The sequence below is a fragment of the Rhipicephalus sanguineus genome, chromosome 1, assembly GCF_013339695.2.
Source record: "Rhipicephalus sanguineus isolate Rsan-2018 chromosome 1, BIME_Rsan_1.4, whole genome shotgun sequence".
NCBI classification, from domain to species: domain Eukaryota; kingdom Metazoa; phylum Arthropoda; class Arachnida; order Ixodida; family Ixodidae; genus Rhipicephalus; species Rhipicephalus sanguineus.
Genome location: NC_051176.1, coordinates 299,281,718 through 299,294,599, shown reverse-complemented (window position 1 = coordinate 299,294,599; position 12,882 = coordinate 299,281,718). Strand labels below are relative to the sequence as shown.

Genomic DNA, 12,882 nt, shown 5'->3' with positions numbered 1-12,882 from the left:
TTTTGCTTGCGTATATATACACGCACACATACGTACGCACGCACGAACATACATAAAGTATGGTTGAACCCCCCCCCCCCCCCCCCCACCCCGAAAAAATTTTCTGGCTACGCCCCTGGTGAGAAGTGCCGCTTTTGCACCCCCCCCCCCTGCCGACGCCCATGCAGCAGACTCCTCGAAGCAGCGCCCATGCGTTCTTGCTTATACTTACTTTAAAATATTATTGCACTCGCTGACGCACATTTTGTGTGAATGCAGAACGTGCCACTCGCTCAAAGACGCACAAACACGTTTCATATCACCGAGTCTAGGAATTTTAACAGTATTCCTAGAATTAAGCTGGCAACGCTAGCTGCAGCGGCATGGGCACACGCGCTTTGCAGCAAGTATAAAACAACGCAGAAGACGGCTTTTGAGGCGCGGTCGGCATCTATACGAGCGGAGTTTGTGTGTCGGAGAAAGAGAGCGTGTATTGCGTCTTTCAGTTTTTACAGTTGCTATCACGGAGTCTGAAAAAACGCGTAAAATGCGATATTACTTTGATTGAGGAACAACGCACATGTTCTTCCTCAGGAGTTTTACTTACATAGCTCTGTGCTTTCACGTCGAGTGAGCTACAACCATGCATTTCCTTCTTTTATCTCTTTCTGGACACCGTTTCGTTTGCATTCAGTGATGCGCCGGTGGTGCATTGCAAGCGTTGCTGCGCTTTAGTTTCCTTCGGCACAGCGGTGCGCTGTCGGTCATCGTGCTCCGCGACACTGCATTATAGGAAGCGCGTGCTTCTAAAACGGGCGCACGCGGCCCCAGATGAAGCGCAGCGAGCCGTTTCCGTCACGTGAGCTCCCCGTGCAATAACCTATTTTCCTGCACGACACGCACAGCCCCGCTTGGCCACACAGCTCGATCGAAGCTGCATTCAAGGCTAACCCTGCGCTCACATCTCGACACGACGTTAATAAAGGAGCCCCCGGGCCGCAATAGGTGTGCGGAAAACACGAAGTATATGGACACAAATCGCTATTCTCTGACGGGTGTTGTCCCCTGTGCAGCGACAAAGTGAAACCTGGGGCAACCGAAATGACACCATAGTTTCGCAGAATACTTCGTCCAGTTCACCATTCATCGCATGTGGGTCAGGAGTATGGCTGCATAATTTTCATGAAACATGCATACTTGTACGAAAGAAGAGAATTTTTAAGGGCTCATTTCTTTGTTGACACAGCCTGAAAACCAACAGATAATGAAACCAAGGAAAGTAATAGGCGACGTTAATTGTACTGTTTTAACTGTATTGTAGTAATTACGATATAAATGTGAAGAAAGTAAAGTGGAAGAAAAGACAAGGGACCGAACCTGCAACTTCCGGATAACGCGCTCGATGCACTACCAATTGAGCTACGGCGGCGGTCGCCCACTTTATCAGGTACTTATGCGCTGGCAAACCTGGGACTGTTAGTCAGCGACGTGGGGAACACTTTCTTTTTGCCAGCTGGGGGCGTCACGTGGCACGTGACCTTTTTTTAACAAGTGGACAGCTGACCCTCGTGTTGTCGTAAATGTTTCATCTTAGCCCTTCTTATTTATCCTCAGCAAGTGCACTGTCCTCGACCTCACTTACGAAGCGCAAAGCATGTTTGCCGTTTTGGGAGCGAGCCTCAGAAAATTTCCAACTCTGCTCTATAGCATTATTCATCCGACACGGTGGCTACAACCGTTGTGCCGTTTTACTGAGCAAAAAGTCACGGGTTCGATTTCTCGATGCGCCAAGGTTGCGCATACGTCGCGCAATACCAACGTTTCGCTTATAAGCGAAGTCGCTAAATTAAACGGCAAGAAATATGAGGTGACAACAAATCTGAAAGGAGATAGACAGTGAAGCACTGAAACTCCGTATTACGCGATATTCTTAAACGGACCTGTACCGAAAGAAAGGAAAAAAGGTATTAGCCGCCTAACGAAAGTCTGCGGGTTATATATGTCATTATTTAACGAGTCGCACAACGTGTGGAGACTACAGGAACGATCGAGGGCCAGTCCTCGGAACACGAAATTGACGCAGTTATATTGATCATAATGCGAACAGAAACTTTTAATTGAAAAAAAAAAAAAATCCGGTTTGATCTCTACAGATTATTAGTATGCAGCGTACGAATATGACACCAAAAATTATCTCCAACCTAAAATAAATTCGCCTCACACTGCCTTTTCTTTGTGCTGAAGCTGCGCGACATTGACGTGCATGAATTCTAATAACGAAGTGTACGACATCTATATTTCGTGTTTTGATTAATTCGCAGGCATTAAATCATCAAAGTAGCGCTGGAGCTCTGAAAGAGGCCGTAGTGGACAAATCTTGACCACCTGGGTTTCTTTCACGTGGGCGTGGAAAGGCAGGGCGGAACATAAATGGGGTGAAGCTCGCCTCAGCCAGCTAATGCGCACAACGATCGAAGGCCACGTTAGGATTGCTCGCTACAGAGCCACATGCAGTTACCGTCCCCCGCACAGTAACAACGCTATTGGTGAATATTGCGTGCACCTCATGCACCAGTACGTGAAGGCTGATTGCGGGTGCAGGACATGCATGTAAGTTTCGCGAAAAGGTGAGTAAAGTCGCAACCTTGTTACGTAATCTGCTGAGGTCTTGCGTCAAAAAAGGAAAAAAAAAACGTGTCATTTTACGGCAATTGACGCCGATCCAATCTACATGCCATTTTGCATGAGTGACCAGTGGCTGCTACAGAAAAAAATTGAGGTAGGATGGAGACGCGGGCATCGCACTGACAATCGACGAATCTATATACCATCAACGGTTTTGTTTTAGGCGCCCGTTCCTGCGTTGAGCGGCTTCGCCGTCGGCGTAACCGATAGAGCGAACGAGGACGAAAGAGATCGAACGCAGAGTCTGTTGATATCACGAGCCACTGGCCTCAAACCTCACTTTCTTCCTCTGTCACGTGCGCTAGCCCCTCGGTCAGAGCTCGTGCGCATGCAGGGCTGGCATGTGCACTGCGGCTGGCTTCGCTTGTCGTAACGGGGCTGTCGGCGTTTCGCTTGGTTCGCGACGCCTGCAATGCACAGAGTGCTGTGCATAGCACTCGAGCGCTGGCAGTTTCTGTGCCAATATTTAACGAATATTACGTTGCTACAACTGAGGATAGCCAAAACTACAAACACAGTTGGCGTTGCCCCACTATGAAACACACGCGCATCGGTTCTTTTAGAGCGCAGCTCTTAAGGCCTGAACACACGTACGCGTTGCAGCGTGTCAGCGCGCGACTTTTTGACGCGGCGCCGCGCCCTCTCGCTATGGGGAGAGAGGGCGCGCAGCTTCGCGTAGCCGTGCGCCCTCTCTTCCCACAGGGAGAGGGCGCGGCGCCGCGTCAGAAAGTCACGCGCTGACACGCTGCAACGCGTACGTGTGGTCAGGCCTTTAGGCGCCCCTTCCTGTGTTGAGTGGCGTCGGCGTCGTCGTAACCGGCACAGCGAACGAGGACGAAAGAGAGTGAACGCGGAGCGTAGCGGAGGATGAAAGACGGCGATAGCGGGGGGACCGCGAGGAGGAGGGAACGACAGTGGCGAAAAGACACGTTCCGCGGCGGTCACCCGCGGCGCCACAGTAGTGCGCGCCGTCGTGCGGTCGCCGATGACGTCATCACTAAGGTATGCGGCGAGGGCGTCCACCGATACCATATATGGAAATAATAATAATAATAATAACATCTGGGATTTAACGTTCCAAAACCACGATATGATTATGAGGGACGCCATATATAGAAATAAAGCGCGGCATGAACGGAGGCCTGCCTTGCGGCGGCTGTTGTGGAACACGCCCACGCGCCGCCTTCCGTGGTCTCGCGGTTAGCGAGGCAGTCGCTCCTCAACTTATCGCAAAATCAAAACACCTAAACAGCTAATAATAATAATAATAATAATATCTGGGGTTTAACGTCCCAAAACCAAGATATGATTATGAGAGACGCCGTAGTGGAGGGCTCCGGAAATTTCGACCACCTGGGGTTCTTTAACGTGCACCTAAACAGCTGCGCTCAAAATTCGCATTAGGCAGTATCGTAATCGTCGGTGAATTTTTTTGTTTTTTTTTGTTTTTCTCCATGTGGAGTTGGATTTTCGCGTTTCACGAGAAACAGGATTGTTATGTTTGTGGGGATACTGTGTGCCTACTATCTGCAATTTTTCACTCTTCAGTCAAGTGACCGCTATGAATGGGCACGAAATGATCCAGTCGATCAGGATCAAATTGTCTGACAGCCATGCGGGGCGGACACGACAGCGGGCGCCAGTATATGTGGGAATGGTGGTTTTGAAATGTCGTCATGAGGTATAGCGAGTAAACGGGTAAATGAGCATAACTTATATTTTAGGGGCGAAGCTCCTTAAGGCGGCACCCGTTCGTCCCTCGTAGTCGTAGTAGTGCGTAACCAGTCGTAACGCTAGTACCAGATCTTGACCTCCAAGGTGGTGCCGGTGGGAGATTTTTCCTGTGCGTTGTTGAACAATAAAAAATTCGCAGCGTGCGCGTTAACTAAAAGCCGAATTCTTCTGTCTCTCATTCCCCATTAGCAGCCATTGGCATGTTCCAGTAGGAAACGTTAGTAGAAGTAGAAGTGTAAGTGTTAGCTAAAAGCCGACTTCTTCTGTCTCTCATTCCCATTAGCAGCCACTGTTTACCTCCAAGGTAGTGCCTGGTGAGATTTATTTATTTATTTACATTACCCTCAGGGCACATAAAGGCGTTACAGAGGGGGTGGGTAATATAACAAAAAATGTAGTAAAAAACAGAACACAATAATACAACAAATTAATTAGAATACATGTTCAAACAATACTCAATTATTGGAGGCTTAAGATATGATCGGTTAGTGCAGTCTTGAAGGATGACACGTCCTCAATGGAGGCGATGGAGGGGGGAAGGTGGTTCCACTCGGCACTGGTTTTTGGCAGAAAGGAGTCTGAAAAAACGTTAGTACGGCAGAAAGGAATAAAAACTTTATGCTGATGGTCAAGACGTGACGATATGTATGAAGGCTCGGAGATGAGTTCCTGTTTAAGTGAAGTATTTTGGTAAATGAGTTTATGAAAAAGACATAGGCGAGAAATTTTTCTTCTAGTTTGCAAATCAATTAGTCCAAGGTTTGATTTCATTAGTGAAACGCTAGATGTGCGGGTATAGTTTGAAATAATGAAACGTGCTGACCGATTTTGAACTGACTCGATGATGGCTGATAATGTTTTTTGACCTGTGCGTGATTTATCCTGTGCGTGATTAAACAATAAAAATTTTGTTCAAAACGCCGTTGATTGATGAAATAAACCAACGAAAGACGCCAGATGTTTTCTAAAAGCAAAACGAAAGAGCGCCAGATGTTTCTAAAGCAAAACGAAAAAGACGCCAGCTGCTTAACGAAAGACGCCAGATGTTTTCTAAAGCAATGGTTTTCTAAACAATGAAAAATCACAGCGTACATGTAAAATTAAAGTGAGCTGCAAGTCGTCATAACTCATCGAACCTTTAGTATAAACGCGCCCGATCTCACGTCGGTGATGATGTACTGGGCAGAATTCACGGAAGATTCACGGTTTACCGATGAACCTCCGCAGCTTCGCCCACTCATCATCATTCACTTCGTGGATATGCTGTGATTTTTTTCAAGTGAAGTTTGTTATGACTTACGGACTTTGGTGGCGGTGTCGTGCGCGAAAAACCCGGCACCGGCATGGCCCCCGCCAAAGTTGACTGCCCTCTACAAGCGACGAAAGTTCTGGTCTATATAGGTATTATCGGCGTCAAATGAAACCCGAACAGCGGCAAGCATTCGCAGCGGTATAGTGCGCGCCGTCCAGTTATCACCATGGACAGGCGCACACATATGCGCAGTGCTGCCGAACCGGATGCACGCCTGCCTGTCCATGGCGATAACTGGACGGCGCGCACTATACCGCTGCGAATGCTTGCCGCTGTTCGGGTTTCATTTGACGCCGATAGTACATGTAATGATACGTTGAGACGGTTGAATACGTTCAATTATTCTTCATGTGATCATCACACTAACACAGAGGGCACAGAATGTACACTAAAAGAAAAAAAAAAAAGATGGTTGATCCCTCTGTCATAGGAATCAGTATAACATGGAAGTGAAACGTGTCGTCACAGAAGTAGTTGATTGCTTTAGTGCACTGGTATATCAGAGCTTGTATAATGTCTATTGTTGTTTGGCAGGTGTAGCACCGCCTGATGTGGACTAGGGTGCCTGAATGGTTTCCCTCGCCCGCCCGCTAACGCCCATGATCATGATTTAACCCTTGCGGTAGCTGAAGTTCTTAACATATACGTGGACACCGCATATAGTGAATCCCACGCAAATATGGCATCAACAAGCACATAATAAACAGTGATACTCGATATACACTCCTCCAAAGCGTCGTGAAACGCGAAGAGAAACGCTACGCGCGTTGTGTCTTCTCTCTGGTCTGGCAGTTAATTCTCACAGGCGAGCGGGGAACGCGGTGCGACAGCCAGGCGAGCGTCGGATAGCTATTTTTCGATATGGATGGATGCTATGAGCGAGGCTTGGGCTAAAGCCACCACCTCGCGGTGTGTTAAACGAAATTACACTTCTATTGGAAACGCGCCGAATGGGACGGTCGCAGCAACGGCGCCTTTTTTTTTTTTTTTCGAGCCTGGTGGCACACACGTCACCACCCCGTTATAAAGGGGACGCTCATACCATCCATCCATCCATCCATGCAAGAGCACTGTGAGAGGAAAGTGTGAAAGATAAAAGGTGCGTTCATGTAGCCTGCGGTACGTGTCTGGCAGTAATAATATAATATCTGGGGTTTAACGTCCCAAAACCACGATATGATTATGAGAGACGCCGTAGTGGAGGGCTCCGGAAATTTCGACCACCTGGGGTTCTTTCGACCACCTGGCAGTAGCTCAGTAGGCTAAACGCCCGCGAGCCATCGTCGCGGACCGAGAGGTCATGGACTTTTGTAGGCGGAACTTTTTCTTGTTTTTTTTTTCTTTGCCATTGATGGCGTTCATTTTGCTAACGTATTTCCGCGACGGAAATACGTCATGAAAATCTTGGTGGACCCCGGCATAAAACGCTTTCGTGTTAAAAAAAAGAGTATGTGTTACTCTTTTCGATGAGACCTGACCTCTCTTTTGGGACCTACAACTGTCCGAAGAGAGTACAATGCTCCCCAATCAGAGTTAACGTGCCTCTTTAACGAGGGTCATATATGTGGCAAATCAGGACTCTCCGAAAGGAGCCAAAGGACTCTTTTTTTTTTTTTAGAATGTAGTACCGACTCATCACTCAATATTTCCGGTAGTGAAATCGAGATTTTTTTTTTAACATGCGCGTCGCGTTGATGACGTAGCCGGTGCACGCATGTTCGTTTTGTTACTTTCTTGTTATGATGTTGTGGAATGCGGAGTCGGTGAAGGGCGGATCCCAACATAAAACAAAACGATGTTTATTAACGTAATAGCAGCAGCAGGGCAAGCATGCCGATGCTGCGCTTCGGAAGGTTAGAGAAACAAACATGCAACCAAGCCATAGAATAAAGAACCAGTTTAGAGAAGGGAAACTGTAGCCTTGACAACGGTACGAAAGATAAGCAGCGGTAGCGCATGGAACTACCGAAGGCACCCAAGAGATGGCGCTGCGTAAACAGGAAGCGGAAAACAAAATTTATTGTTTTTTAGGTAGAAAAATGCAAATGGCTGCCTTTTTTATTCCGTACCGGGTGCGTATGCGCATACGCGGGTGCCTCGGCTGGTTTTTTATTCTATCCTTTTTAAACAGAAGTGGACGAAAGAGGCCGGGACTCGCGTAGGGCTACGGAGGTCTCGTTATCTTTCGCCCGCTTGTTTTGAGGGCGTCGATACGCCCAGCAACACGCCAAAGCGCCCTTCGGAACGCAGTACCTGTGCGTACGAAGGTTACATGGAACCGAAAGGCATACATTGGCAACTGGCACCAGTAAGAACAATTCACGAGTGAGTAGAAGGAACGATAATCTTTATTGACAGTCAGCAAGCGGTAAAAGGCCCTTGTTGAGACATCGTGAGCTCGTAAACGACTAGCCTTCGCGACAAATTAGATGACGTTTGTTGCCCGTTTCCACCGTCAGCTAGCGCTCACAATAACCAACTTGTCTTGTATTGTAGGACAGGCGTAAAGCATCAGCATTTTTTCTGCTACAGTTTCAGTACTTGCTTTCAACGAGTACGCCTGAAGACCCCGGGTTTGTTGTTATTACAACATATTGCGGTCAGGCTGAGAATACCAAGCAGGTTCACGCAAAGAAATCACATTATAGTGGATGCCTACAGAATGGCAGAAAACATGAGCATTTTAACACGTGATACCGATGAAACAACCCATAAATGGGATATATGCAAGGCCTCAAAGAGGTGCGGAAATGCAGAGAAGGGAGAAACGATTTTCTATCCCAGTCATTCTCTTATTGCGGCATCGCCACTGGAAAGTAGGCTTCATCAACAATCTGGCCAAGTCGTGCTCATGCCATCGCATAATTCACTCGTTCATTTGAGCCCACCGGACTTTGCAAGTACAAGTGAAATAGCAGCTTTGTCTACACGTGTTAGCATACAACTCAAAAGCGAGAACAGTGAAGTGTGATATGTTGACGACGTCACAAAACAGAAAGAAAAACGCTAAGCTTGAAAGTACGTGTACCTGCCATCGTCGAGGAACCTGTGGAAACTGACGCCTTCGCTGGTATCGCAGCTCCTGCGGCACCATACAGTAGCACACCGACTGCCCACCATAATTGCAATATGATTACATCGGTGAATTAAAAAACTTTCATGCGTATTTTAGACAACATTAACGATAGAATTCGCAAGAAAACGGGGAGCAACAAACCAGCTGCCAACCATTGGACGCTAACTGCGCATATTCTGCGCGTTATCTGCGACACCCGAGACGCAGCGGCGCACTTTTTCTGCTTCGTCACTGGTCACAGCGACGGCCCGCTTGCTCGTTACCGCGCGCCGGCCGTCAGCGGCGAGCGAGAAGGCAGAGATGTTTTCAATCACTAAACAACAAATTTACTCATCATTCAAACATTACTTTCAGTTACACAAGAAAAAGCACTCTTATGCAGGAATGATAGCTGTATTTCTCTTAAATATTGCTTTTATTACGGCGCCTCTGGCGGATTTTTTGGCGTCGCCGAGGGCAGATTTGAACGGAGCCACTATGGTTTGTTTTTTAGCTGCGACGGGGTCGATTTTTTCGCCCCCCTTCGGCGATGGCTGGAACTTGAGACTTTCCGAGGCCTGACCAAGCTTGGTAGCTTGGGTTATATAGCCAGTAGTGGTGACGTAAGCCTCCGACGAAACTGCGTGGCGCTGTCTTTTATCGGAAGCGTGTTGCAGCCAGTAGCTGTGTCACGCCGGGCTAATCAGTGACGAGACGGAGGCTGCGTAAGTCTGTGCGCAATGGTCGCCACAATGTCTTTCCAAAATAAATTAACTAAAGGTAGCGCTCACCCTGTTTACTGTTTTCTTTTTCCCCCAATCAATTCGTCTGTTTCCTTCGTTGCGCTAAAATGCCTGATGTTACTTGCATAAAGAAAACAGCGGACGGAGCTCACGGCGTCTCTCCTGTTAATCATCTATGGCATTTGTATACTGCAGCAAATGTCTTTTCGATGCAAACATTCTGAAAGGATAGGGTACGCATTTGAACTGGTTGGCTCATGATTACGAGTAGAAAAAAGAGCGCTAGAAATACGGAACGAAGACGGGACGTGTCCTTTCTTCGTCCCAGCGCTGTTTTTCTACAGGATACACACAGGCGATATTTATGAGCAAAGGAGTAGAAGCGGCGAGAAATTGCTTGTTTTTAAGTGAGCAGCTGTCAGAGAGATCCCGCAGATTGTCAGGCAGGCGATGATACAGGCGAGTGAAACGAGCGAGTATTGAGGTTTAGGTCTATACAGGGTGTTTTTTTTTTTTTGGCAGTAAGGCTCTTGTCGTTTTCGTACACGCACTCCACGTCGAGGCGGAAAAACTTTGCCGCAGTTAAAATGACACTCACTCTAAGAAAAGATCGAGTAAAAAGGGCGTCTTTTTGTCCCACAACAATAATCGTCATCTGGCTTGCTTGCGTTTCCTTTCTTGAAAACTCGGCGCTGGCCACTTTCCTGCCAAGAATGCGATGTCACGCTGATAGCGCGCATGTCGTTCGTGACCAGAAAGTGCCGGGCGCGCGGCGATAGTGCAAGGAAAGGAAGGCAAAATAAATGACGATTATTGTTGTGGGACAAAAAAGACGCCCTTTTTACTCGATATCTTCTCTGAGTGCTGTTGCCACTAATTAATAAAAACTCGTTAATTAACTTTTTAATTATTTACTTGAGGGCCGGTGTGTAAATTAGAAAGTTGTAGTGCGTGCCAATCTATGGCACACCCATTTTTTTTTAAATCACGAAAGTTGCGCGTAGTTCGAGATATTCTTCATCGAATGTAAAGGGCGAAATCGAGACAGATCGCGCAAAGCGCGTACGAAGCGCGACCGTTCAGCTACGCCAGACCGGAACTACGAGTCACAAGGGAGCGACGAAATTTGAATGAAGGCGCGCCGCGGCCGTTTATGTTCGTGAAAAGCTGCAAGTCACATCACCTGTGCCCGCGCATCGCCTTATTTTCGCGCGTATAGTGAATTTGGTGCTTATCCGTTTCTTTCGAACTGTGCGCAAGAAAACCGCGATATCAACCTTTTCTTTGTCTGGTAAGCATAAAACTCAGGGGCTGCCACTTCGGCGCTTCTTGCAGACACGCGGAATAGTTATTCGCGCCTCTTTATAGTTTAAGGAAGAATCATACAAGCACCACCCATTGCACACAAACATTAAGCTGTCTACTTGTGTATTTCAGGGCCCCGCCACGGTGGCTCGACTGCTGACCCGAAGGTCGCGGGATCGAATCCCGGCCGCGGCGGCTGCATTTTCGATAGAGGTGAAAATGTTTGAGGCCTGCGTACTTAGATTTAGGTGCACGTTAAAGAACCCCAGGTGGTCGAAATTTCCGGAGCCCTCCACTACGGTGTCTCTCATAATGATATCGTGGTTTTGGGACGTTAAACCCCAGATATTATTATTATTATTATTATTATTATTATTATTATTATTATTATTATTATTGTGTATTTCAGAATGCTTGCCGATTTTTTCTGGCCAGATTCTGCTTCTGCGCGCCTTCATTCGAATTTCGTCACTTCCCTGTCACGTGTCGTCCCGGTTTTCCGCCGCACTTTGTGCGCGCCGGGCGCGATCAATTTGCATTTCACCCTTGAAATTCGATCATGAATATCTCAAACTACGTGCAACTTTCGTGATTTAAAAAAAAGAAATGGGAGTGCCATAAATTGGCACGCACTACAACTTTCTAATTTACACACCGGCCCTCAAGTATATAATTAAAAAGTTAATTAACCAGTTTTTATTAATTAGTGGCAACAGTGCAATTTTAAGTGCGGCACAGTTTTTCCGCCTCGACATAGAGTTCATGTGCGAAAATGGCAAGAGGCTTACTGTGATAGGATTTTTATAAGAAATCTGTATTGTCTAAAAAAAAAAAAACACCGTCTATATGCTAAAGAACGCCGAGGTAGTATATTGGGCCCACCCCCTACCCGCTCGCCATAGTTACAGTGGGCCTCGTAATCATATAGCCAGTCTGGCAAGTAAAATACCACCTTAACTTTTTGGGTGTCTAATGAGATGCACACAAGGCTGAACTTACTTGACCTGGGAGCGTTTCCGTATATATATTCCACAGCGCACCCGCGGCAATGGCGGGACTGTATTGTGGCGCTTCCGTTCGGCGGCCCTCAATTAATGCGATGCCTGTGCGTCCCAGGATAAGTTCATGCTTGGGAGCTGGTGCGTTTGCACAATGGAAGTGCGTCAGCAGTCTAGGCAGGCTGTGCTGTGCAGCGCGGCGACACAGCAACGCGCGTCACGGACGAGGATGCTCGCAAAGGTCTCGCGCGTGTCAAGCGAACGTAACGAGCGCGGCACAGCTCGTGAACACGAAGCAAGCAAACGAACTGGGTTTTAGAATGAGCGCACACACCAGCTGCTACAGCTTTCAGCTCTCCCGAATACAGCGCGAGAACCTGGGTGCTTCTGTTGTGTTCGAGTGTCATTGCCGGCGAAAAAGAACGGAAAGAAGGGCTCCGACGAAGCGCATGAATACCGTAACGCCGCGCTGTTGGTCTGCTGCGCGTAGCAATAGCCCTCGAAATTCGGTGACGTTTTCGTCACAGTCAGACAGCACATGCACTAAACAACAACGTGAATACCAGCAAGTATCTCTATCCGAAGCATGCTCTCCTCTGCCAAGGACCCCGCGATGAACTGCAAGAACGCTCGTGGCCCCGAGTAAAGACGAAAACCAAGCCAGCTATTGAGTCTGGCGTCTTACACGCGGCCATAAGTGGTGGAAACGTTTCTGGAGTGCCCAACTGCGACTCGGTCTAATTCCGTGTCAGGTGTGTACCGCACAAGTGGTGTCGCGGGCGTCGAAAGAAAACAAGGTGAGAAAAGCACGACTGGGAAGCGCAGCACGAGTAGCGGAAAAAGAAAGCGAGAGGCGACCACCACGAAAGATAGACGGCTGTGTTTATCTTTCGGAGCACGCCAAACCACGGAGAACTACAAGAACGACAGAACGACGCGTACTGTCATTTCTGCGCTCGACGGCGGGCCGTCTGTACCGAATCAGGCGGTGCGTACGATGCCACGTGTAAACAGAACACGCACCGCAATGGCTATCAGTGGACGGTGGCTTTCTCCTCGCCCCCCGCTCTT

At 47.8% G+C, this 12,882-nt stretch overlaps 1 protein-coding gene across 3 annotated transcripts in view; it reads right to left on the bottom strand.

The window, feature by feature from the left end:
- Positions 1-12,882, bottom strand: part of LOC119379346 (guanylate kinase) — a 183,989-nt gene that overhangs the window by 27,483 nt on the left and 143,624 nt on the right. The gene's annotated exons all lie outside the window — the stretch shown is intronic.